The 22,300-nt window shown below is 38.2% G+C and overlaps 1 long non-coding RNA gene across 1 annotated transcript; it reads right to left on the bottom strand.

Moving 5' to 3' along the window:
- Positions 1 to 278: 278 nt before the first annotated feature.
- LOC128011785 (uncharacterized) lies at positions 279 to 20,418 on the bottom strand. The gene is made up of 2 exons (XR_008182656.1): positions 19,672 to 20,418; positions 279 to 909 (listed from the first exon to the last, which is right to left on the bottom strand). It is a non-coding gene; the product is annotated as an uncharacterized LOC128011785 (long non-coding RNA).
- Between the last annotated feature and the right edge of the window lie 1,882 nt (positions 20,419 to 22,300).

Raw genomic sequence — 22,300 nt, 5'->3', positions numbered from 1 at the left:
CTTTACGTTGTAAAGGTGACCTTTCCCACCACTAGCAGAACTCAAATCAAATTGCAGTCTGTTTGTTCATGTTACAATCACATTTTACTCCTATGAAATGAATTTGCTGCTGATTTTTCGACGATGTGAGCAAAGAAAATAATACAAACCAATAATATTATAGTATAGTGTTTTGTGTTTCCGTCCAATCAATTCCCAATGGATAAAATCATGTCCCCGCCCTACATTATTTCCAGCTGAATAGTCTGTTTCACTTCAATGAAAAACCACTTCAGCAGTTTATGAACTTCAGGATGAGCTTTTATTGATCAGCCATGTACATTAAGAATCACGACAAGTGTAGAAGGAAAAGAGAGAGACAAGGAACGACTGTTTTACTTATTCAACAGCTTGACACACACCCACTCCCTCGTTCCCTACATCCATCCAGCCCAGCTCATCCCCCCATCTCCTCACTCTTTCAGCTGAGAGACAAAAAATCAATGGGCGGCCATAAAGAGCCCAGAGCCCTCTTTCCAATGATAGTGAATTGGCTTGAATACATAATCAACAATTATAGCACATAAATAATAAGTGACATGACATATATAATACTAACCTGGGCTTTAAGAGGACAAAGAGTGTTTAATCATGATATTAGTACTTAAAGGAACAAGCATTCAACAGCTGGTCCTGCACTGTGAACTTCACAGGCAGTCAAATATTGTGCGTTGTGCCTTTGAACACCTCTCTTTCTTCATCACAGCTCTACGGGGTGATCAATGCACAGCTACAGCTGGTTGAAGGGGACCAAATCCATAAAACAGTTGATTTGGTTCCATTTTACCAGCTTTAGCAAAGCATTTTAGGACAAGACTTCTGTGTGTGCCAGAATCCCAAGCTCAGGACAGGAGAAGGATATCGTTGAACCTGTAGAAGAAGAACAGGAAAGTTGAGTGGATTTTTTTTCTTAAAAGAAAATCAATTAAAAATACTCCAGAAAAAGTATAGAGCAGAGGTGTCAAACACACAGGCAGGATGAGGAGGTGTCTAATAGGGCCAGCTGGGATAATATGAATGCAAAAAAAGCAACTTAAATTAGTTACAGTAAGTTATAATTTACAGTATGTGCTTTGGTGCAGAATATGGCACTTGGGCATACTGTATACACACATTTGCACTTTTCAGCTGAAACTGGATCTCTGGGTGACACAGGTGTCCAGAGCAATGCAGTTCACCCTCCCCACAGACTCACCCACAGCAGGTACAATATGGGTGCAAAGAAAAGTGTTCGGTGTATTAAAATTACAAAATACAGACATATAATGCCATTGCATGGAGCTTTCCCATTAGCCCCCCACTTCTCTTCTTCTCTTCAACATCTAAATAATGTCCTACTACAATAAAATTTATAAATACATTTATACATTTATAAATCTTAAAAAAAGTAATAAACAAATTGAAGTAAAAAAATTACAAACACATTTCACAAAAGGACTAAAACATAAACTACAATTAAAATAAACTGAATAAAATAAAAGCTAAATAACAATTAAGTCTAATAAAATATTTTTAGCTAATTTTGCGTTAATGTACAGATTTGGCTGGCTAAAGTCACTCAGTCAATAACCTTTTTCTTGTATATACAGTGAAAAATATATTCTAGCAAGTGGAATTTGTATCTTTAATCATCTCCCTTTTCTTTATTAAAGCAGCATGAAGTGATTCTGAACTTTGCATTGTGTTTAAAAAGTTATTTTTCTGTCTTTAATTTGCATTAGCATCATGTGAAAATGTTTCTAGAGTAGAAAAATGCAATAGTCCAGACTTTATTTTTCCTATTATCCATACAATATCCAAATTGCCAGCTGTAACCAGGGTTTTAGTCTAGTCCAGCTCGGGACCTAGAAAAAGTTTGACACCACAGCTTGAGAGTCTATTACAGCCAGTATCAGTTTAGACAACACAAGCAAATGCGAATGAATGCAGTCAGGATCAGGTGTTTTACGATTATAGAATGGAAGTGGATGCATCGTTGTTGATAGAAAAAGGGCAGAAATTGAACTAAAGAGGTTGGAGAGGAAAACAGGAGTTACCACTGATGACAGAAGCATCCGTGTAAATGATGACTGCAGACAATCTTGAGAAGATGAATTCATCACAGGCCTGTCAATACGGCTAATGAAGCCAGAAGACAACACACTGCTAGAATTAACTCCCATTTACCCCCCTCACTGTCCACTCTTCCTTTGTCTCTCTTTGTCTTTTTTATGTCTCATTCTCCCCCGTTGGCTTTTAAGCTCTCTCTGTCTGTTTTCTCATTCTGTCTGAAGTCTGTGCTTTTACAAGGCAGCTCTTTGCAGTTTAGGCCAACTCATTGTGTTCAGTTCTTTATGTTTGTCCTTCAGGCTCCTTTCCTGGATCTTTAAATTAGCATGAGCTAATAATTTTGCCATTAGGGAAGTTTGCTGCCATTAGCCTGAAGAAAAAAAAGAAAATAAGAAAAGCATGTATTCATAGTGAAAGTGTGTGTTTGATCTGGCTCAAGGAAAATGTGGCATCATATTTTTTTATGATGGGCTATTTTTTTAAATCATTCCTGCAACCAGCTTTTGCTTTATACCTCAGAGCAACCCACATACCCAGTGCATCTCCTCCCTCTCCTCTCGTTCGTTCTTCCTCTACTTCTCTGCTATTCATATTTGAGGACGAGTGACGTATATAAGGTCAGATGGTCACGTACTGTATAGTATTGTAATTGCAATTAGAATTCACAACATAATGCATGCTTTGTTTTCTATTCCGATTATTCTGTTCTATAATAATAAAGTATTATAATTAGAAAAGTATTTATAATGTACACCATCTGCATCCTAACTATAGAACCAAATTTTTGCTTTCAGTGTGCGGAAAAAATAAATTAAGCTTTGCTGGGACACAGTGTAGGAGAAGAGAGGAGGAAGAGGGCGACAAGAAAACAGGAAGTAGAACACAGAGTGAATGCATGACCCTATTGCAGATTTACTGCATGATTGTTCTATACAAATATGTTATGCCTTTGTGTGTATTAATAAACATTTGACTTCCTATATTAGCCTATATTTAATGCTAAATTAGCATCTAAATACCAGCAATAAGTACTTAACATGTAAAACATTAAATGTCCTTTATATCCACTGAGTTCATTTCAGTTGTATCTGTGGATCAGCACACACAGAGGACAGAGTGAAAGGCTATTGAGAGAGAGAGTGCTGAATCAAGATATGTTTCGCCATAGATTTTAATAGCAGTCCATACACTCAGCAGCTTAAAACGACATACCTTAATAATAAAAATAAAATACATTGTGTTACAAAATACCTTTAAGTTTTTATGACTTTCTCTCTCTTTCCCTCACTGTCTCCATTTCTGGATAAAAGTGTTTTTAGTTGCACACGAAAGTAACACTCCTTCTCAAAAAAAAAGGGATAATCATCCCCCAAAGGAAAATTTTATCATATTTTATTTACTCTTGTGTCATTCCAAACTTGTTTGACTTAATTTTACAGAATACAAAAGAAGATATTTTGAAGAATGGTGCTTAACAAACCATTTTAGATGGCATTTCTCATACTAGTGTGAGAAAACACACACACACACACACAAAAACATGCGGGTTTGTAATGAGAAACCCTTTAAAATGACTGTGGCACCATGTCTGTACCATTGCATCGTTACCAACCTCTTTCATTTGACAACTGTCACGCAAGTTAGTTTTTGTCAAAAAGACAGATAAAGGATGTATTCCAGGTGGATTTGGAGTGTATCCCACTAGGGAAGACACACAAAAGAAGGCCAAAACAGAGAGGTGCGGGAAGGTTTACTGCACAGTCCACTCTGTGAAACTGTGCTTCCTAGAGTGCTCTTAAAAGACAGCAGCTGAGGAATTGTGGTAATGGAGTTGTTTAGCAGACCTGACCCCATCAGATACACACACCGTGGATGCCACAGCAGAGCCTCTGTGGACACTTTAATTAGCTAGCGTACTAATTGAGTTAATTCACTTTGCTTCAGTGCTCTGAACTGACCGGTGTGTTTTGCTGTGAACTTTTAACAAGGTCCTTTAGCAGTATGTGTTTATTTTTTCTTCTCTATACATCAACTCTCAGAAAAGAGATGAATCACACTAGCGTGACTAGCGGCCTCAGCGCTGGTGGTTTGGGCCTGGCTTTGCGCAAAAGCCTGGGGCTAGAGTTTTGGAGGTGCCCTCGGATAAGGCAGAGGATGTGGGAAGAGGTGCTGAGCGTGCTGCAGTGTGTTTGCAGTGCTGGCTTCTCTCCTTCCCTCTGCATTCGGACGTGAGCGCTAGCGTAGGCCCTTACTCAGCACTATTTCTGGTCCTGATTGGCTGTTCCAGGCAGCAGACCGCTACAATTACAGTAGACAGTAGTCAGCTTTTTGACTCCTCTAGCGGAACAAAGTGTCAGAATTTAGGTTGATTCACTGTTCATTAAACGCTTAATTGGTTTTTGGTTTTGAAGCTGCATTTTGTTGTATATTGTGGTCTGTGGGCCTGTTTAATCACACATGGTCCTTATTCCCATATATACTGTACTTTGTTTGGCCTTTTTGCTATTCATATCAACAGAGAGAGTAAATGATATGACATTAACAGGCTTTCCACAAATCCAAAACATCAAAGCTGTGCAAATTTAACAAGACAAATGAACAAATGATATGGACGTGATTATAAGTTATTACTCAACTTTTTTGTAACACTAAACTGAAATCCCTATAATAGTCTGGGAAGCAAAACTTGTTGGCTGGAAGGCCTTTTATTTGTAACTTTTTCTTTTCTTTTCTTTCTTTACTTTTAGGAAAATCACCTTAACTCAAAACTCATGTAAGAGCACCAGCACTCAATATGCCTCTAATTAAACACTGTTTTATCCTGTTTTGATTACTCTGAGATTACTGGCATCTTTGTTTTGCAAATCTTTTATTTAATTTTGGAATGATGTAATCCCCAAAGAGGTTTTATTTCTTAACCTTTTAATCTCTCGGGAACAAATTTTAAGGAAATCAATAGCAATTTAGATTTATTTATTTATTTATTATTTAATTCCCTTTTACTTATGCTTCTCTCTGCAGATGTTGGATCAGTGGGAATCATCTAGATCATTTGCTCTTTCTCTGTTACTGTAGGGGGTCTAATATGCTTATTACCTTTGGGCCACTGTAATCGGGTTTAATAGAGGCTTTGACTCCAGGGAGTAACGTTTTCATCTAATTGCAGCATCTTAATTGTGGTTGTGTGGAAGTTCTTATCCACTCTAATTTGCAGCACTGTTATTTTTCTCTCTCTCTCTCTCTTTTATCACATCGTCTGTCCATTATTCACCAAGAGAAGCCTGGATGTGGAATAGAGCAGTGCTGAAATCTTTATACTGTATCTGCAGGAGGAGAAGCAGCAACTAAAGCAAGTTATTGACAGGTCTCCACCACACTGAAGGTCTCCGCACACTTGTGTGTACTGAAGAAGCTTCTTGTGTCCTTATGACCTTCACTGTATCTTAGAGGTCTGACTCAAGAATCGGAGGAAAGCAGAAATTGATTTAGTATTTAGTGAATGGATGCGAGAGAGTTGAAAAACCAGTAATGTAAATGTTGCCTTTTTCTATGATCTATTTTTACATTTTCTAATTCTATATGAATACATTCAAAGTATTAATAAATACTATATAAATGATGCTAAAATGACAGTGTTCAAGATGCACCATGTTATAAAAGGGAGAGTGTGTTTTTGGAAATTTTTGACTTTCATCATGACATCAATTTATGGCACATCTTAAGGACGTCATAGATGCTTCAGTTAATAACAAAGAATATGCACATTTTCCTAGATTGTGAAAAGCTGTACTTATGTGCAGTAAAGTACCTAGCCGGTCCTGTGAGGCCATGACAGAGTGTCATATTCATGTATGTAAGAGGTTGTACATTCTTGATCCTGCAGGGCCATTATTCTGCAGAGTTTAGCTCCAATCCTAATTAAACAGCTAGTCAAGGTCTCTGGGATTACCAGAAACTTCCAGACTGGTGTTATGGGACTGACTACAACTAAACTCTGCAGGACATTGGTCTTCCAGGAGCAAGCACCTCCAATGTATGTCATGGAAGAGTAATGCAGTTGATGTTATACATATGATGTTTTATATATATATATATATATATATATATATATATATATATATATATATATATATATATATAAAGAGTAAATCAAGACTTTTATTTTTAGACAATTTAAAAGATATGTTTCCAGTTGTGCAGCTTCATATTTTTGTGGAAACTGTGAGGCATCTTTCCATTGCTTTTGATTAATTTGATGCATCCTTGCTGAATAAAACTTGAAAATTTCTTTCCATAAAAAAATTCTATTATCCAAGCTTTTGAATGGTAGTGTATGTCAACACTCGGGCCGTTTCATCGCATGTCAGGCTGTAGCTCCTTACACACAAACACAACTTACTGTACAAGCAGTGTGGAAACAGCATAACAGCTTTAGATTCACACACTCACTCACAATAAATGTTCACCATTGAAGGACAGAAGAATAAAAAGGTGAAGAAAAGTAAAAAAATGGAGAGGAACTGAAGTGGAAAAGTGATCTTGCTGGAACGATTTGTAATGTAGCGCAGCTGTGTGGTGTCTGCTCCCTCTCTCCCTCAGTGTTCAAAGAGAAGAACCTGGTGTTAGAGACAAAATGTGTTAAATGTGTGTCCACCTGAAACAATGACAAAAAGAACAGGGCCAGGGGCCGGTGGAAGGGGCTGCATATTGAGCGGATGAGGGCTAAGCTCGTCTGTATGTTTAAACACACACACACACACACACACACACACTCAGAGCTGAGGTCATATGTTGTGAGAGTCTCTGAGTGTGTCCTGTCTGAAATCACATACCATAGAAGAATATTCTTGAACACACAGGACTTATTCATGAAACGCTAGCAGTGTAAATCGTAGATGCTGTAAAAATATTCTGACATAAATAGGTTAATAAAATTCAGGATTTATAAATATGATAAAAAATCGTATTAAATCTTTTTTTTTTTTTTTTTTTGGCATAAGATTTGTTTAGCATTTTATCAAAATCCTCAAAATGCATTTATTGCTTGGTTAAAATTAGATGTTGTTTCCAAGATTGCCATCTATTCGTGTTGCTGTTTAACAGGCATGTTGATTTATATTTTTAACCTTAAATTTGCATTGAGAAAAGTTTGGGTGAATTTATTTATTTTTATTCTATTTTTTATATATGTTCTACTGTGTGCTAATTTATCCACAGGCTCTTATTATCACTGCTCTATTTTCAGCCCTATTGTAAATGCAATGAGGTCGGTCTAATGTCACAGCAGTAGACAGTGAAACTCTGCAATGCATATGATGAATATATAGATCAGAACTGGGAACTCTTTTGAGGTCTCTCTATACTGAAACTTTCTTTAGGATCATCTTACCCTTCTTTCCCCATTGTCCTTCCTTATTACCCTGCTTTCTATCACTCAATCTCCTCATTTCTCCCTCTCTCAGTAATGTTCTCAGCACTTGGCTAACACCCTGCGCGGCGGTGCTGGAATGTTAACTAGGTTCTTCCTGACGCTGCACCTCAGAAATATATGTGCACTTAAAGGGTTGTGTGATCACGGATGCTCCGTATATATATGTGAGTATGGCCTGCTCACCTGTACTTAAACTTCCATCTTATTCCAGTTACCTACTACTGAATCATGCTCACCTCACTTATTAAGAATGACATATAAACACACACACACACACACATGCATATATATATATATATATATATATATATATATATATATATATATATATATATATATAGATAGATAGATAGATAGATAGATAGATAGATACTGTAGGCTAGTATAGGAAATTTTAAAAGAAAATACAATTGTCACCAGTCTCCTCTACATTTACAAATATTCACATTTTTTATTCCCCACATGTTGTTTTTTTTATTTTTCGCATTGTTTACTTTTTATTCCAACCATAAATATTTTCTCTGTCCCTGCTGGTAGTGCGAACAATACAGAATGTGTTTTTATGGCGGCCGGTATTGCTGAATGTGCGTTGAACTCTCAGGTAGTGAATTGGACTCTGCAGGAGCGAGTGCCCTGGGAGAGGAAAGATAGACCACTGCAGGAGATTTTTACCATTCTCACACACCCACCACTTTCAAACGCTACAGCGTTCCGGGGCTGTTTCTGAAATGAACATGCCAATTACATAGTTATCACCATGTTGTAACACTGTAGTTACTGTTTGTAATGAATTTGCTGAAATTGCAGTGTCTGTGCAATATGAACTTATTTCAATTAAGAGGAAGATGCCTCAGGCTGAGGGTGAGCCACATTGCTGCATGCAGTCTGCAGCACTGAACGATTCCTGTTTCATATCAGAAAGAGAGAGAGAAAAAAGTACAGGAATTAATGTTTTTTTTTCGTCGCCGATGGAATGAAGCTTTGTGTCGGAGCGCCCTTGTTCTTTTAATTACTTCCTCCTGGTTTACAGCTCCAGTGAATTTTAATTATCCAACATGCTAATTTTTGGGAAGAACATCCATTTGGCATCAGGGCGTTTTGGGAGAGTTGGATGTAAGCGCACTTGGAAGAATACAGCGCATGTTTCGTCTCTGGGTGGTTTTGCTGCTGTAGCTGGTGTTAGGAAATGTTGAGCTCTTCAACAACTCCGGTGTGATGGGAAAAAGTAATTATGATGTCATACGGCAAACTTCCCACCGAGAAAATGCCCTCAGCTCAGCTAAAAGAAAAATTACAGCCCATAATAATATGTCCATCTGTGATACTCAGCTATACTGTGATATTCTATAATTATATTCACAGGACATTACAGCATGTCTCTCTCTTTCCTTCTCTGTTTTTTTTTTTTTTTTTTTTTTGCAGTGGGAGCATGTTCTAGATAAGGCTGACTGTTATTGGGGTTTAAATGCTAGCAGATGTCGCTTTAATTGATTGAAACAAATTACCAACGCATTGATCCTTGGTTCGAATGTTCCGTGCGAGTGGCACTGAAGCGGTGTGTGTGTGTGTGTGTGTGTGTGTTGCACCACATAGGATGTTTTCCAGTTCGTGGAGATGCAGCGATTTGTCTGACACAAGACATAAGCATTTAAAAAAGCTTGATTTGTACTGTATAGGTTAATTCAACCTTTTGTTCATTCATAGCCAGTTGCAGCAGAATAATGGCCTACATAATTGGTTTAATAATTTTAAATTGCTGCCTTGTGGAAATTCATTGAGACCTCACTGCTTGCTTTATTCCAGAAATTTGTGAGCTGCCTCTGTGGGAAGCATTTTTTAAGAGATCATATTGTAGGCTGAGGAAATGGAGAAATCTGGGATTTTATTATATGATATCATAAATGTATAATTATGTTTATTAAATATATAATTAAATGTTTATTTATTTATTAATATAAGTTCATGTACACTATTGCATTTTATTTTTATTTGTTCATTTATAAAATATTATTTACATTATTAAATAGAACATATAATATAAAATAACATGAACCTTTCTATTTTAATATATTTTAAAAATGAATGTCATTCCTGTGATGCATAGCTGAATTTTCAGCATCATTACTTCAGTCTTCAGCGTCACATGATCCTTCAGAAATCATTCTAATATGATGATTTGCTGCTCAAGAAACATTTTTTATGATTATCAGTTGATATATAAGTTGAAAACAGTTTAATATATTTGTGGAATTCTTTTTTTAAAATTTGAATTCAGCATTTATTTGAAACCGTAATATTTTGTAGCTGTCTTTTGTAAATGCTCACTGTCATTTTTTACCAGTTTAAATCCTTGGTGAATAAAATAATAATAAAAAATATTACTGATCCAAACGTTTGATATTTTAGCACTTTGCATAATTCCTCTTATATGCTAAAATCAGTATTTGTGAGTCGAGTTTCCCATGTTTTCTGTGTGTAAAACTCTGTATTTAAAAAATTTATATATATTTTTTTTAATTTGTACTGCACTATTTGAACTATATAAGCCCTTTTTTGAGTACTCAAAATCAGTTACCCCCGAGGTTGAATTCTGGTTCAGATGCTGCTGCACAAGACAACAGGCAGCAAGGCATCTCAATCGGTTTCAAACAGAGGGTATTGACACACTGTTTGATTGGCAGCTTGATGAGCCCCCAACGCTAGCACAGGACAAGGAGGTTGGCTAAAGGGACAGAAGATTTGGATCAAACACTGATCTCATCCTGCCACACTCTCCTGAGACCAGACCTTTGTCCCCAGCTCCACCTCTTGGAATACCAAATGCTGCTGATTGACTCCAGAGTAAGCATTTATAAATGCAGTGTGATTAAAAAGTACAGATTTATGAGGTCTTTTTGTTGGAAACTAACTTTATAAATTTACAACACACACTCAAACAAGGATAGATGGACTGGGAGAAAAGATTCACCATCATTAGGCCACATATTTAAGCCTGCAGAGTTTCCTCATCTGCTTCTGAGCATGACTGGGAATGAAAGTCAATTATAATGTATGGTACACACTCTCAAATAAAAGGTACAAAATCTGTCACTGGGGCGGTACCTCTTTAAAAGGCACACATTTGTACCTAAAAAAAACTCCATAATGGTAACTTAAAAGTACATATTAGTACCTAAATTTTGCATATTAGTATCTAAAACGAATAACATTTCTGGAGGACGCAGCTCTTCACAGTTTCTCTCCAACCCTAATCAAACACACCTGATCCAGCTAATCAAGGTCTTCAGGATTACTAGAAACTTCCAAGCAGGTGTGATTTGGAGCTGGTTGGAGCTAAACTCTGCAGAGCTGTGCCCCTCCAGGAATTGAGTTTGGCTGCATCCAAAAACTTATAGGCAGCTGACTTGCTGCCGGATGAGAAATGACTTTGCAGGCAGCGTTTTTGCATGAAGGCACCTTATGAAACTGATTTCTAACAGGCTTCTGAGGCAGAGTAAAGGTTTAATGATCTACAGCAAAATATAGAGAGCTTTGGTGATAACTAAGCAAATATTTCACAACTATTAATTTCTCACTAGAAATTACATCAAAAGGGGAAAAAGGTGATCAAAAACATACTTTAAGTCACAAACTGACCACCGGCCACAACTTTCCGATGCCATCTGATTTTTTGCTTAACTGTCATGGAATGAAATGCACAGGATTATGGGATATCAAAGGCAGAGAAGGATACATCTGTGTTGCCTTCAAAAATCGGCCAGATGAAGGCATCAGACAGGAACTGAGATATATGAGATAACCTCTACAGTGAAAATGTTGGGGTCAAAACAATAAACTGTTACTTTTATTTGGCAAGAATGGATTTAATTAACTAAAAGTGAAGGGAAAACAAGACATGCATAAAAATATACATAAAAAGCACAACTGTTTTTAAAATTGATAATAATAAATGTTTATAGAGTCCATAGAGTGATTTCTAAAGGATCATGTGAGACTAAAGAATAATGATGCTGAAAATTCAGCTTTGCATCAGAGGAATAAATTACATTTTGTAATATATTAAAATAGAAAATAGCCTTTTATTCAAAAACATAAAAAAACTTAAGAATCATATGAAATCTTCCCGAATCCAATCGTTAGTACGATAGCGTATTTTAGTTAGAAATTATACATCAGTAGTGTGATGGATACAGTTGCATGTATGCTGCATATGTGCTTATACACTGAAGGTTGTTATGTTCCCGTCCCAGTACACCCCTGCACTCAGGTGTCCATCAAACCTGCTCTCCATATGCTCCTGAATTAAAGCCTCTGAAAGGCACAAAAGCGTCACATCCTGTGCTACGGTTTCCTTTCATTACGTGTCAGTACTGAGCCCAATCCTTCAGCACACTTGTGTTAGGAAGACTAATAATGTTATGCTCTGTAACCTGCCTCCTTATTGCCCGTCTTGATAAACTGTCCCTGATTTATCTGCCTCCTCACAGTCACACCCGCATCACTTCCAGACCGCGCTGCACTTAATCACCGCTTTCGGCCTGACACCATCAGCCAACATATTTTTCATAATCTTGCAAATCAGACACCGATTTATGATTTAACAAATCCCAAAACCTTCCCAGAAATATTTCTTTTTATCTCCACTATTATTGCCTTTCCGCTTGGCACACGTGACAAGTGAATCATTCTCAGAATTTACTTTATCTCTTTTTTTTGTGGGATGTTACGGCTTGTAGATCTACTGTTTTAGTGTTTGATGAACAGAATCAAGAGAACAACATGTATTTGATTGATTTAATGTGTCCTTGCTGTATAGAAGTATGAATTTCTTAAAATAAAAGTACTGACACACTAATATTTACCCTAATTACTCATTAGCTGTCTATAGGGTTAGGGTTAGGGTTAGGGTTAGGGTTAGGGCTATACCCTAAATTATAGACTTTCCACAACTCATATATTAACACTGAGATTTATTATTCCAAATCGTATCTTTAAATCTTACTTATGACATGCAATGAGTGATCAGACATTTTGTCATTCACTTGCTTTCTATTTTTGTGCTGGCTGGCCCCACAACCTATTGATCCCAAGCCACACTCTTCATAACAGTACATTAAAATATCTTCTTATTGGCTGTGATTGTATTACAAGCGTAGACAGACAAATAGCTTGTCGGATATCTAGTTTGTACAGCGTTCAGCTGGGTTTGTCCTCTGTTTAAACTGGGACTAGTAAGTGCGCGGGGATTCTAGTGGGCCCCTTGGCCCCCTCAGTCCCCTCAGTGCTGGGCTTTGCCTGTCTCAGCTCACTGGCTCAGTCAGCATTGTTGCATATTTAATGTCCTGATGAACGCTTCCACCTGCTGACACAGGAAAAGTGACAGAACAATGCACCTCCCAGCCCCCTCCGTCCCTCCGTCCCTCCGTCCAGTAGCTTCACAGCCATCATCAATCCAGTCTCTCTCCATCTCATGTACATGCTGTTTCACATTCACACACTTCACAGCCTGACCTATCTTTTGTCTATCCCATGAATCTCCTCCTGTGATTCGCTCAACTATGTACATATCGTCCATTCTCGGTCACTCGTTCTGTTTCCAGTCTTCCCATGGGAGGCTTATCCCACTTTCATCAGTTTTTTCTCCTTCCTTCAACCATATTTTCTGAATTGTGTTGTCTCGCTGTACTTTGTCCTGCAGTGACCCACTGAAGGCCTCAAACGACTAATGCATAGCACCCATTATTACCGTTTAAAGATGTCTCGCCCACTTTTCAGGCATACTTCTTCAAAATCTCCTTCTCGTCTACACTCTTTCATTTGTAAACGCAGGTCAGGTCAGCTCAGTGCTGGTGTATCCTGCACATCCTCTGATGTGATTGTGGGTCTCAGTGGACGTGCTTTACCGGGTTCTGACCACCTCTGACCATCACACAGCTTCCCGTAACACAGTCCACAGACATCAAGACTCTACTCTGCCCTGCTGCTAAAGGCTAAGTGAATATTCCCCAGCAGCGCTTACACACACACACACACACACACAGAGAGAGGCACACACTCGATACAAAAGCAGGACAGCTTGGCCTGTCTATCCAAAAGTTAATCTATGTACTTAGTCCCTCTGTGAGTAAAGAGACTCTGTAGAGATGAAATATATACATTTATTAATGAAGTTCCAAAATATCCAGAAGCTAAGAGGACAAAACGGTGGGTAAGGCGCATCCATTTTAAGAGAAGGTGCCTGTGTGACAGTGGCACAAATGATGTCTGTTTTATTTTATTCTACATAATTATTTTTTTTAAAATATTTTTAATATGGTAATATATATTTTTTAATAATACATATTTAGTAATACCTTTTTTTTTGTATTATATATAGTTAGAGTTTTCTTATATACTCACATATATACATATGTACACATATACTCATATATACTTTATTGCTTTTAAAAAAGAAAAAAATATTTTACTTTTTTATAGGTCAAAAACATTATTTAACATTATTTATTTAACATTATTTATTAAAAAAATTATTTATTTTTAATGAATAATCGTTATTGTATTAAATGTGGATAATACTTTTTATTTTAATTAAATTTATTTATTAATTAATTTATTTTTTGCTTTTTTGTAGATATAAATTCATAATACCACACAAAAAGTACACTGTACCAGATTTCAGCCATACGCTTTTTTGCTTTGCAGGATTTACTCTGGGGAAAAATAAACGCTGTATCATAAAATTAAATTTTTTCGAAACAATACAACTTAGGTAAAATTCCTTTCCAACTAACAGAGTAGGATAAATAGACTGAGATAGCAGTGGCCCATGTGTTCCCAGTGATGAGCAGAGGTCTTCATAACCAGTTGTGTCAAAAACCAAGAAACCACAGACATAAATGTCCAGCAGTCAAACAACTGGACTTTGTTATAAATGATTTTGAAGATGCTTCGCCCCTTCATCAGTATCACTCTGATGCTCTGCGAAAGCTCTATCTCTTTCTCTCTTCTTCGTTGTCTCTCTTCCTCCCCGATTTTATTCATTAGTAAGCATTTGTTCACTGCACCATCTGAACTGCTGTCTGTGTGTTTTCGACATGAGGTGACCACCGTTTGATTACTCCACAAGCGCTCCTGCGATCATTTCGTCACGTCACCCTGTACATCATTATTTAATAGCCAATTTAACAGTAACATACACTCACTATTAGGCCAAGAGTCGTCTTTCATAACTGCATGTCAGACAAATTTCAATTTGCATTCTACACCCAACCGCTCAAACACAAAATTACCACTCAAACCTATAGTAAAAACACTGGTCCTTCTAGATATTCAGTAATTCCTTAAGCATGTGTGTGTTCCTCTGCCCCGTTTTTTCTCTCACCTGGGATACATACTTCTTTACATTCCATAGCTGCTCTTGTTCATATGGGCATATAAAGAAGTATGTCTACCAAGCAGGATATATGGGCACATGGACAAATGTAATGCATTCAATCCTAATAATCCACAAATATCAGCATTTACGGGCCAAACCACAAAGGTGATGAACTCTAATTACTGTCTTACAAACTGAATGGCACACAAATCCACACACAGATGCGACCTTTACACTTTTAAAACTTTACATCCAATATGCATACAAATGTCACAAGACGATGCAGTTCATTTTCACGGCAGACAAGCGTAGTGTCTTTTTTTTTTTTTTTCAATTATATCCTGGAAATTGCATGGTCTTATGACTTTACAGGTCAGGTCAGAAACATTGAGGGCTTTTTACACGTCATTTCACTTCAATAAGCCAGCCGAAGCCTGTAAAAATAACATCAGGAGGTGCTCTCTACGTTTTTATACTCCAGAAAGGCAAATACGAATCTATCAGATGTGATAGAATTATACAGTTTTTCTTCTTTCCTCTTCACCCTGCAAAAACTGCATTGCTGTACACACACACCCACACACACCAGGCAGCATGTGCTAGTTTTACTGGAAGAGCAGTTTTTCACTTAGTCTACGCAGAGCGCAGCCACACACGATTCACCTTGACTGTCAGCCCAATAGGTACAGCTGCAGCGAGAGGAGAGGAAGAGAGAGAGAGAGAGAAAGATAGAGAGAGATTTGGTGCTTACCTAGTGGGTAGCTGTCAGGTAGAGTCCCCCTGCTTCAGATGGGCCAATGCACCACGAGGAGGAATAAAACAATAAAGGGCAAACAGGAAGAAGTGCTCTAGCATTTCCTCGCAGTGTCCCAGGTGCTGCCTCTGCAGTCCCTCTCTCTCTCTCTCTCTCTCTCTCTCTGTTCTGCTATCTGAGTCTATTTCTCTCTACCTCACATTCTCTCATTCTATCTTACACTCTTTCAGTTCCCTCCCCACTTCTCTGCCCCATCTCTCTCTCTCTCTCTCTCCCCTCACATGCATGTAGTGAGAAAGTTTAGGTGTAGCGGAGGGCTGCTGTGCACCCTGATCTTCTGATGTCTGGAAATGAATGGGGAATAAACGTGCCTGACCTGCCCTCTCTACATCTCTCCTGTCCAGTTCCCTCTCTCTCTTTCTCTCTCATCATCTATAATGCACAGCCTATAGAGCCAGTACACTCCTCCTCCTCTTAACTCTCTACCTTTACCCCTCCCTCTCGCTCTGGGTCTCTGTGACCCCTGACACATGCAAGCACACTGTCTCTTACCATTTTCTCTCTCTCTCCAGTCACTTACAGTATAGCGTGCTTTATTGGCATGGCAAATACAAATGTACCTTTGTAATGCTCAGGTGATTGGGTGGAAAGAAAATATAAAATATAAAAATAGTGTGCGGTGATGTACACTAAGATAAAAATTTGCACACAAAAAAATATCTGTAAAGGCACAACATCCTCAGAAGAACATAATGTACAATATTTACAGGATATGTGCTACATCTTAAGTTAATGTAGCATTTTTTTTTTTTCTAACAGTGTACTTTAGTTATCAAATACAAATATGTGTGTCCTCTCTCAAACAGTGATATTTAGCTATGACAAGTGTGTAAACTGAAGGTTACTTTTCTGACTTTATGCATAAAAAAGTTATTTCAATAAGTTATTTGATTATGATATTAGAACTAACTTACTAAAATTCTAGGGGGAAAAATCTTAAAAATGCTAAAAATCCTTTGGGTGTAGCATATCCTCATTTATGTAGCTATGTAAATGAATCCAGAGGACAAATAAACTGGACAAAAACTGAATGAATAATCTTAATTTAATCTTCATTTAAAATACATTTACATTAACTTATTATTTATCAATCAAGTTTTTTGTTCAAAGTATGTTTTTAATAATAATAATTAGCTTAATAAACAAACATAAAAGTCAATAGCATGTTTATTTAGATATTGTGTGTGGTTTTTCACAGCTACAATTTAAGAAAAATATTGTCCTTAGAAGTGAACTAAATTTGTGGATATTCTTAGAAGTAAAATTATCTATCCATTTAATTATTTAACATTTTTGGAATTAATAACTTCAAAATATAGGGTCATGGTTTGTCCTATAGGCATTTTTTTTTTTTACTTCATATAAAACAACACAAGTGTATGGCATGTCCTTATAGAGGTGTGTGTGTGTGTGTGTGTGCGTGTGTGTTAAGAGCTTATTTCACCTGAAAATCCCCTCTGCTCCTCTTCCCACTCTGATCAATACCAATTTATAAGCAAATGCTGCTCAGCTGACTCGCTCCTTTAATGAATTAGACCGTCGCTGATGTCACTCCGCTAATGAAGCCTTTCTCAAGAGTGTTAAGCAAATCTGCCGAGGGTTAGTTTGCATATGACTGTGTGTGTGTTAGAGAGGAAAAGGGTTTTACCAGTCCATCCTGTGTAAAAATAATACAATTATGAGTAAAGGAGCGAGACTGCAGGAATATATGGCTGCAGTTTTACTCAATGAGCGTGTGTGTGTGTGTGTGTGAGAGAGAGAGAGAGAGATAGTGTGAATGATATGTGACTGATAATTACAGCAGAGGACAGTCAGAGGAGGAACAGACCGCGTCTCTGATCCAATGCCACCATGTGGCTTATAACACCATACGGCTGAATCCTTTATGGAACGAACGTAAATTACTTTTGATCATAGATAAGCAAAAGTGAAAAATATGAATAGTTATAAAAATGCAAGAGGGATTGCGGGTGAGTGATCTGATACCATCTTAAACACACTAGCCTACATGCTGCGTGCGCTGTAGATGAGAATTCAAAGGCGCTCGGCGAGTCATAGCGTGCATACAGAGCAGGACATATTTATGCATGTGATCAGAGCCTCTCCCATCACACTCCACATGTCCCACAATCCAACACTGTCTGTCTCATGTTCACACATAGTCATCTCAGTGTGACCACAATATGCTGCTTGAGCATTGACAGTACATTTGTTCTGTCATTGGATTGGGATGCATTTCCACATGGAAATGTTTAGTTCAATTCAGTTTAGACTGTTGAAAACGCCCTGTTTTAATAGGAGGGACAGAACAGTCATGCTAATGCACTTTAAGTTTGGGTAAAACAATAAAATGATAAATTTAAAGCAGAATTTGTTATTATCCATTACATACATGTTTAGTGCTTTTTAGTCTGATTAAGATTATGCTGTTAAAGGCACTTTTGACTTTAATAGGAGCAAAAGAACAAATACCGTCTCAGAACATATAAAGCCACAGTCTTCCAGTGCACATAGACTATTATAATTTAGTTAAAAGAACTACATTTTATGTAATTTAAGAACATTTGTTTTTATCCATTTATGAAGAGTTCATTTTATAGTGTAGTGTAGTTCAGTTAGGTTCAAATTAGACTGTGACTTCAGTAAAAATCAAGTTCTTTTAGTTCATTATGTACAATTTAATTGTTTAGAGCATTCACCCTTTTTGCATTTAATACATTCAATTAAAATCCCATTGAATTTATACTTTAAAACTGATAATAGGAGGGAAAAAATAGGAAAGAAGTTTTAGACAAGTTAATGCAATTACAATTTTGTAAGCAAACAAATGTGATTAAGAGTGTTTGTTGTCTTACATTCAGGGACAATTCAATTCAGTTCAATTCAGTTTGGACTGTTAAAGACCGTGACTTTAAAATTGAGCAGCATAAGAAATAACAGTTTTGGTAGTGCACTTAAACAACTACAGTTCAAAAACAAAAAAACAAACTAACTAACTAATTTTGTTTAGAAATACATTTTCTGTTTGGGTGCATTAACAGCGCATTGCCAGAGGCCGCGATAGGTCGCTTACGGCTAATAGCTAAGTAAATCGTGGCTCTTCTTTCTGCATCAGCACTGTCCTCCTGAGTAATTAAACTAAAAGTCCTCGTCATAAATCAAACCTCCTCCTCCCATTTCACCCATCTCTCTCATCATCCCTTCCTTATAGGATATCAGTCTGTGGTTTGTGTAAATCGACCCCTATGACCCTACACTGACACACAGAGCCATGGCCGGCTCCTCATACAAGTCATCGCCCCAGCAGCTCAATGCCATAGATAGCAGCATTACCAGGAAATAGGCTCGAACGGCAGTCAACACACATACACAGAAGCAGGTGTACCATTCCTGCGTCTAACTGAACATCCAGAGCTTCAGAAAGCTCCAACCACCAGCAACAGCTGCTGCCATCCTGATGTCACCTGATCCATCCCAGCTCCTGTCCGCTCCACATTTAAACATGACTGACAGCCCAGGGGCTAATGCCTGTCCTCGAGCCATCAAAGTAAAATTAGAAAAAGAAAAGTAAGCATCTCCCTGGCCCACCACACGGCTAAATATCAATGTCAGGGGCCAACGGTGCTGGAAGTGCTACAGTGTACTCAAGAAAGAAATTGAACATGTCAGAATCACTCAGTTTTCAGTTTAGGTCATCTAATGAAGAACATATTTGCTAAGGTCGCAGCTCTCAGCGTGATGCAGTGTGGAGTTGCTAGCTTTGCATGCTAACACTGCTGCTAAAAGTACTTTGATAGGAGCCGGATGGCTGCACATGCGGTCTATGATTGTTCCCCTTTTATCCTCACATACACACTGATACATCAACAGAAAAGCAGAGCTCCGGACAGGCTGAAACATGGTAAAACAGACTTACAGTACGTGCATGTATATGTATTTACTCACGAACACACACATACTCACCGGGGTGAGGAAGCTTGTTTGTGGATCCAAGAGGCAGGGGGAGCGTCCGTTCCCAAGCAGCTGATTCAGCGCATGAGAATTTGAGGATGAGAACGAGAGAAAGGGGGGGGGGGGTTTGGACAGATGAGAAAGTGATGGGGATGAAGAGAAATGCAGAGCGTTGTCATCAATACCGGAGTGTTCTCGGCACTAACAGAAGAGCGAATTATTTTTAAAAAACTGGACGAAAATGGCTAGGTCAGATAAAATGGCCCCAAAAACCTACGGTAACAACTCCCCACCTGTCCTGCTATGTAAAGAGCTACTTCCCAATACCAGCGAAAACGTGAGCAGGAGAAAGTATGGACAGTATGCTGACAGCACTAAATGAGAGACAGGCGCTCGGAGAGAGAGACAGAAAAAGAGTGAGAAAGACAGGGCAAGAATGAAGTTGAGATGAGGTTAAGAGTGAAAGAAAACATCAGAAAAAAGCTCTAGAGTTGAGGCTGTCTCAGTTTTTTTTTCTCGTTCTTCTCATTTGTCCTCATTGTGTATTCCATCCTGTCTGACAGTTCTGTCCATACTTTGTCCAATAAATGTCCTTGTCCTATCACTTGAGAGACGGCAGCCATTAAGGGGAAAAATGACGTCACCGATATGCCTCCACGTCACCGAAAACAACAAATGTTAGCTTAAAAAATACTTAAATGTCATAATGTTGACTTCAAACATGTTTTATGCCGAACGTTTGGACGGGTCAGGCGGGGAGTGTGCAGAGGGGCTGGTCAGAGGAGCCTCCCACTGCTCCAAAGCTTTTATACTCCGAGGGTCAAAGCAAAGAGGAGCCCCCCTGGCCCTGCACCCACTCCCCTACTCTGCCTGGCCTTATTTAGTGAAGCTGGGCAAAAAATAGCCCTTCAAGTGCTGCTGGCTTGCGCTGATCTGCAGGGGGTGGGGCCAGTGTGGGTGGGTCCTGCAATGGGGGAGGAGCTAATGGCCAATTGGGAAATACGTATTTACTCCTTTTACTTGAACACCTCCTTACCTTTTATTATCCCCCCCCCCCACCCTTCTAATATAATTCAGTCCCCACCCTGTCCTTCCATCAGCACACCTTCTTAAATCCCTCACGCCATCTGCCCACACCTCCAGGCTTTCAGCTTGGCCTCTGGAGGTATTTTTAGGCAAGCCAAATAAAGAGGTGCGCTCAGATCCTGCCCTGCCCTGCACCACCCAGTAGTTTGGTGGCTCTATGTGCTCTGCTATCTATGGTCAGAGCCACTGAGATTGCAGAGAGAGTCACAGAGAGTCACTGCAGTGCTTTTGTGCATCAGACTGATGGAATGGAATTCTTGTTATATTTTCTTTAGATGTTACAGAAAGCCAGTCAATTTGAGTCACATAATCCAGCTAGAGTCGTTTCCCCCACTGAGTCTTGTTTGTGTGTTTATTAATTTAGTCATTGAATTATTGATTGATTCAGTGTTTAATCATTTGCACAGTGATTTGTGTAGTCTCTGTGTGTCCTTTTCTGTAACAGAGCAGTTTAGATGTGTATGTTTGTTTGTAGAGATTTGGTTCCTCATGAGGTTTCCTCCTCAATTTACCTAAATGTCTTAAGCTCAGTACCTCCTCTGTCCGTCTCCTGATTGTTGTCAGATTGTACAAAATGACCCTATACATGCAATATGAACTGTTTGTTATATCAGACTGAGGACATTGGTGTTCAATTTTGTTGCTTGCACTATTCTGCAGAGTGTAGCTCCAGTCAACTATACACAGTGTTCAGGATAGCTACTGGATCTGAAATCAAAGTACATTTAATGAGGAATGAACTGTATTAATGTAATGTTTTTAAACTACTGTACTGTAGTAGGGAAGTAGCAGTAGTTGAAACTTCCAAGCAAGTGTTGGTTGGTTGGAGCTGCAGTCTGCAGGAACATGATTGGACCCCCCTGTTTTATGACTAAAGGCTCACAGTGGATTTGGTTCTGACATGCTCACTGATGCAAAAAAAAAAATAAAAAATGGTACCAGACAAACCATGTAAGCATTTGCAGTAATTTTACCAATGTTTTGCCTTGAAAACAAAACAAAATATAATTGTTGAGGGAGTTGGTTGGCTGCTCATTCTTAACAGCAAACTTGAGGTAAATTTAATAGTACTATTGCAAATGAAGGAAATGATAATTAATGAGATGTTAATTTTGCATATCACATTGACCAAATAGTATCAACGTTTTGGTCCTTTTCCGAACATTGTCAGGTGCTATTAGTTTTACATCTGCTGTTATTCTGCAAAACTTCAACCCAACATTTCTGAAACTCATCAAGTCATCAAACGGTCCATTACTGGCCATTCCCAGTCCATTGTTGAGCATCTGTTGGTCAGATTTTTTTGTAATGTGTTCTGCACCGTTGGCACTAGTCGGACCCTCAACTATGGCTTTTTGGCTGGTTGAGTGTGTTGAATTCTCAGTGGCACCTGTTGGTGTGAGAGATCACTATGATTGATTGTTTAGCTTGGTGAACCATGTGATGAACGGTACCTATGAAGCCAAGTTGGCAATCATGGAAAGCTCATCTAATCTGTGATGATTTTCATTGAACCTGTCTGTAATTAATGATGTGGTTTGTAAAAATGGTAAGG

Source organism: Carassius gibelio, chromosome B23 (genome assembly GCF_023724105.1).
Source record: "Carassius gibelio isolate Cgi1373 ecotype wild population from Czech Republic chromosome B23, carGib1.2-hapl.c, whole genome shotgun sequence".
Lineage (NCBI taxonomy): Eukaryota > Metazoa > Chordata > Actinopteri > Cypriniformes > Cyprinidae > Carassius > Carassius gibelio.
The sequence above is the reverse complement of the archived record's forward strand: the minus strand, read 5'-3'. Positions and strand labels throughout refer to the sequence as shown.